Source organism: Echinops telfairi, unplaced genomic scaffold (genome assembly GCF_000313985.2).
Source record: "Echinops telfairi isolate 266 unplaced genomic scaffold, ASM31398v2 ScPeMD7_1;HRSCAF=3_0, whole genome shotgun sequence".
Lineage (NCBI taxonomy): Eukaryota > Metazoa > Chordata > Mammalia > Afrosoricida > Tenrecidae > Echinops > Echinops telfairi.
Genome location: NW_022103896.1, coordinates 60,036,279 through 60,042,521, shown reverse-complemented (window position 1 = coordinate 60,042,521; position 6,243 = coordinate 60,036,279). Strand labels below are relative to the sequence as shown.

At 41.0% G+C, this 6,243-nt stretch overlaps 1 pseudogene; it reads right to left on the bottom strand.

Moving 5' to 3' along the window:
* Positions 1-3,370: 3,370 nt before the first annotated feature.
* On the bottom strand, positions 3,371-4,991 carry LOC101642503 (annotated as a pseudogene).
* Between the last annotated feature and the right edge of the window lie 1,252 nt (positions 4,992-6,243).

Here is a 6,243-nt window from a genome sequence, read left to right as displayed (position 1 = left end):
AGGTCTCTGTGTGTCTAGAAAATAAAACTAAAATTAAAAACTGAAAATTTTATAAAATATTGACTCAAACATGTTATGAGTTGTGGGTTTTAAAGGACATTTGGTTATATTCTTTTCAGGTTCTGAATTGAATAAAGTTCCTCAGCATAGGATTCTTATTAGGAGGTTAAACTACAGAACTGATATAATATGGAAACTCATATTTGATTGATCTCCGTAAAAATATCAGTCCATCCAACCTTGCCCTAGCAAGTGATTTTTATAATGACTTTGGTGTATGACATCTATTTTTGAAGAAAAAACTCCTGACATGTAAGTTATAATCTTCAATATCCATAGTGTCATTTGAGAATATTTTTTTTAATGGGTCAAGGATCAGGAAGTCTTGAGGATTTTAAAAGAAGTTCTCTTAAAGAACATTACTTTATAGACTCAGCAACAGCTGTAAAGAGAATAAACTGTGATTTTCCTTTCTGTCTTGGAAATATTTGGTAGGGTAAGAAATAGCACAAAACTAGAATCATGGGCCTGTACTGACCATTCAGATTTCTTCAAAAATATTTAGAGTGTCCCTTAGACCCTCTAGCAGGCTGTTGGAGCATATCAAAGATTCTTATCAAGAAAAATAATTGAGCAGGTAAATTCTTAACATTAGGGTTTTGTCACACTGCCCCGATTTGTGTTTAATTGCCAAAGAGCAAGAGCTATGCAGGGGTGTCTAACTAGTGAAACAAAAAATCCAAACTCACTGCGATGGTGTAGCTGCAGACTCATTGCAACCCTTTTATAACAGGGTAGAACTGTCCCTGGGAGCGCCCCAAATTGTAACTGTTAACGGGAGAAGAAAGTTCCCTCCTTCTCCCTTGGAGCAGCTTGTGGTTTAGAACTTCAGACCTTGTAGATCGCAGCTAAGGGCTAACCACGACGCCAACAGGGCTCAAGCCTAACTAGCAGAGTTGTCAAATATTCTGGATGCCAACAGGAGATTGAGTCCATGGAGGACAATGACCTGTCCTGTCTGCATCACAACAGTCACACCTGTCCTGAATATGCACACACTGAGTTTTGTACTTTCTGGGTGAAAACATAGGCAAAAGGTTCATATGTAGAAGGGGATTAACAAATTTTAAATATATTATCTGGCTTTCAAGGTATATTTTTGCTTTTACATAAGAAATTAAGACTTTTTCACTTAATGGAACTACTGTTTCCAATAGAATGACTCTGAAATATCCTAATTCCCAGAATTTCTTCCAACTAAGCAATTCCTCTGGTCTTTGTCATACCTGCTATATTACGGTCGATCTGTTGGAACACTCCATTAAATAAAAAAGTAGTCGCCGGTGTCCTCTAAGAGAAGAAAGCAATGGTATCTATGTACACAGAGTGTTTATCTTAAAAGGAGAAAACAAATGAGGCAAAAGCCTACCTACTGATAGTGTATGTGACAATAGTCTTGGGGCCTCCTTTGAAATACACACATTGAAGTTTGCAGATCTGGGTCCACAAGAATCTGATATAGAAGAGCAGAGTGACTTGGTCAAGGTGCTTAATTCATTACGTCTCGTTATTCACAAATAAAATAAGGATACAATTATATGGCATAAGTATATACTTATGCTATAGACTTCATACATAAGTATGAAGATTTAATGAGCATAATTTAGCCCAAGGACTAGCACTTGAGACATCATCAATAAAAGATACTGATTTCAACATTTTGAACTAGCTTCACTGAATTGTAAATATTTCAGTCCTGTGTAAGTTAAAGTGTAGTTTCACTGAGCAATTACAACTAGACAGAACCTCACCCTACAATAAAATACTAGCCCAATGTTAAAAATATTCGACTCATTCAATATTTACTTAAATTCCCTATATTCCAGGGTAGTTACTTGTAGATTATGCTGAACAAAACAAAAAAGTCCCTGACCTCGTGGTGTGGATATTGTTTAGGAATACGGCATTAGACAAGCACACAAATGCAGAAAATGTACGGGTGGGGCACAAGGAAAGAACAGGATGATTTGGGAAAACAGAGTTAGCTTGGAAATCAGAGAAGTTTTTCGGTGGATATGACATTTAAATGGAGGCCTAAACTGCTCGCTCATTTCTTCCACCAATATTGCTCCTGTGTCTACATTGGGCCAGCCACGGAGGTGCAACCTACAGTTGACACAATAATCAGAAGGACAGAGAGCCTTGCCCTCAGGGAAAGTATTGTCAAAGGACAAGGGTGGAATACAACTGGCTTGAAAATAACAGGCTTAGCCCTGCTCGAAAAAAGATTGATATGGCAGTATATCTTGGATGCCTTCTTTTTAAACATAAATTTGGACCCAGATCGTTGATCAAGTAAGACTTGGCATCCCTTCACCTTTCAGTAATCATCTTCCAAAGAGTGAATCCTAGGGTTGTTCTTCCCAATCGAAGTCTGATCTAAGGATGAGTAATAACTGGAGAATGCTGGAATCCAGCTCGACCACCAGGGCTGCCAGTATCTTACTACAGTTACCTATTCTTTTCTTAATAAATGTACGCTCTTAGCTTTTTATACTTTTCTCATGTAATCCTATGATACTGTCCAATGAACTTAATACTTACTTAAATTGGATTAATTAAAAGTAGTTGTCTTGTGAATGTTCATACATCAGTTCAAGTAATTGTAGAACCTTGCCATAAATATGTCCACACTTCTAACTACTAAATAATGATGCTAGTAAACCTTAAAATATAGTGCAATCTATGATCATGTGATTTTGCCACAATTTATTTACTCTTCTTTCTTCAGCTGTCTTTGTTATTTACTCAAGAATAATGAGCAAATCATTCTCTTGATTACAGAATGTAAATATCAACAGAAGAAATATAGCCTTGAGATTGTTATGATAATAACTTAAGTGTAAAGCAATCATCATTGTTCATGACAATGTTTGGCTTTCTTTTTCTAACTGCAAATGACTACCTAGCCTTCTATTTAATTTTCCACTGAAGAAACTTTTCTACTAGTAAATTATAAATGATAAAAAATCAGTTTTCTGATCCATAATACCTGGAAATGTTATGGCTCTTCATAATTGAATCACTTATTTATTTATCTTTATGTGGTTTTTCCATAAATAACTCAACATTGAGTTTCCTTTTAATCAACGCTGTCCCAAAAAGTTCCATAAGATTATAAATAAAAAATTAAGGTACTAAAGACATTTTGTCTATTAAAATTCAATTTAACAGAAAACAAGTATTTCAGGGTTCCCAATAGGTTTTAGTTTTGTTTTGCTTTTGTCAAAACAACTATAACAATTTTCTAGAAAATACGTCAGCTAAGGAAGGATTCTTTCAAAGCAGCCACAGGAGAAGTTATGATAACTTAAAAAGCGATGCTCTCCGATCTGAACTGGCAATGCTGCCAGCGGGGCCTGTGTGTGAGGAAGCCCCAGCCCAGGGCAAGCTCCTGCACAGAGCTGGGCCAGCCAGGCACCCCAGAGCCAGCTCCCTTCACATCCGTGTCCTGCCGATCAGCCAGAGTTGGGGCCGAGGACTTGACATCCTAGAGAAGCTCACTGATCTCCTCAGGGTGTTCTTCTTCAATGCTGTCCTTCCCGTTGATCTAAGCCAGCAAGTTGGCCGGGGTCAGCTGCTGCTTCAAAGACCTCCGAGGGGTCTTCCTGCCAATCTCCCTGAGGTGACTCAACACCTCCTCCCTGATGTTGACTTCCTCCGTCTGGGCTCGCATTTGAATGACCAGTTTCATCTCCTGCAGGGTGTGCAGCTCAGTGCAAATGACCCACACCTGGTCCAAGATCCAGAGGGATGACATAATGCCTCTTCCATGCCTCTGATGACTCAATCGCCTCGGTTGGGTGCAAAGATGACAAGGGGGTTGATAGACGATTCCAGGTCTGGCGCAAGCAGGTGAAGCCCTCGGTGTTCTGCATGTGGATCTCATCAACAAATAGTGCCCCTGGGACCCTGGGACCCTGGGACCCCGACCCCGGGACCAGCACGGCAATGCCTTGGTCAATATATGTCTTCATGACTTTGTTAATCTCCCCTCAAAGTTTGTCTGTGCTTTCTGTCTTCTTTGGCTTCATCTACTGATCCATCCTAGACAGGATGTCTTGTCTCTCCCACCCACCCTCCCCACCCGGACCTGGCTTTGGCCACATCCAAATTATGCAAGCTCACATCTTGGTTAATTTATGTCTTCTTTGTGTACATCCCCCTTTGGGGAAGATACATACTCCTCAGCTTCAAAGTCAAATTCTGTGATAGAGGTATTACACCTACCCTGCCTCTTCACAGCCCCACTGTTGGCTTCGCTGAAAATCACATCTCCAGCCTTGACTCACTCTTTCTGCAAACTTTCAAAAATGCTAGGGTCCAGCTTCAACTGTTTGGTGCAACGTGGCTAATGGTTCGGCTATATCGCACCATGGGGTGCTCTGTCTCCCGTGGAGTTAGCTCTGTAACTTCACCTTCATAAACTTCCTTGATCTCTTTGACCCACATCCCGATGGCCCTTTGGAAGTTCTCCATCAGCCCTTCTGTCTTCTTGATCTGTCAAGTAAACTTCACTCCCCACCAGTGGGCAGAAAAGAAAACTTAGTACCCAGCTCCTGGACAATAGCCAGAATTAGCGCTGTCTTGCCAGGCCCTGCCAACAAGACAGCTCTTCCAGCCGTTTTCTTGCTTGTTATTAATTCTATATTCAGGCCACGTGCCTTTTGCGCATGCTCCTGACCCACAAGGTCCAAGGCTTCCTGTTTGTCTAGACTGCCCTCATCCAACCCCAGCCACTGCACATGGCTTTGGGAGGTGGTGTGCTAGCTCTTCACAGTGCTTTTCACCGCCTCAGTCTTCACTTTGCTCACTCGGAGAGTCGGGAAAGCAGCAGCAACGACAGCAACTACCACATGCCAGCCTCCAGGGTTGCCACGTCCCCGCGTAGGCTCGTATTGTCTAAGTAGCTGGTTTCCATCTTTCAGCATGTCCAATGAAACGTGTTACTTAAAGATGATCAGAATGAGTTGAAACAAGATGTGTATGAATTATTAAATGTAAAACACATCATCTCATCTGTAAACCTTCACCTAATTAACAATTTTTTTTAATTTAAAGGATGATTAGAGACCAGTTTTGCCTCTTGGTTCTTAAATATCATAACCAAAATTTATATCTCTCTGTTATCGCGTGATGGTAGAGTTCAACTCAAAATCTCAACCTTTTTTCTCAGTTTTTATTAAAACTATAGAAAATGTAATGCCAAAATATATTGTATCTCACGATAGGTGGTTCTCTGGAAATAATATAAAACGAGAGCAGAGGAGGAAAGAGTAGAAATTAGAATACATATACTACCATTCTTCATCTACAATAAATGGAAATTTTAAAGTGTTGCTGGAGACTGCAAGGCATAAAAAGCATATTTATCTTTGTAAAGCAAAATGCAAATAATAAAAAGTAATGTATAGTGGAGAAAGAAAGAGAAGGAAGGGAAATACATTAACTTTATAATTGTAGTAGAAAAATAAAAGGTAGTTTCTAAAATACTAAAAGGCTGTGGAAATTGTATACCTTAATACTTATAAAGTTAGCCATTAGGATAAGTATGCAAATCTTCCGAAATAACACAATCATTACACACAAAAAGTAAAAGCTTTTTTGGGAGAGAGTCAAAGCATAACGCGTCATTAATTTCAGAGAAGTAGATTCAAATAGATGAGGAAGGGATGTGGAGGCCACCTGTGACCTCCTCTGTCTGCATCTGCCCAAGGATGATTTCTACGAGGCAGAGGGCAGACAGCCCTCCAGCCTTCGTCTTCCTTTATCCCATTTTGTCACCAACTGTCCCTTCCATAAGGCGCTCAGGTGGTGTCGTGATTACTCACGGGGCTGTGATCTGTGTGGCGAGCAGTTCAGAGAGACTGGGCTTTCTATCCTTGCCAACAGCTGCCTTCTGGGAAACCCACGGGGACTGGTGATGAGTCAGCATTGGGCCAAGGGCAGTGAGTCTGGTTTTTTGGAGTCCTTCCCATGGCGCTCTCTCTCCCTCTCTCCCTCCCTCGCTCTCTCTCTCTCTTTCTCTGTCCCCCACACCTCGACGCCACCAATTGGCTTCCCTCTCATCTCATCACCGCTTGGCACACTCTCAACTTGGAGCGGAGAGGTACAGATCAGGTTTTTGGAAAGACAGGGAGAGAGGGGAGAGGGAGACAGGGGGAGGCACCGGGAGAGAGAGAG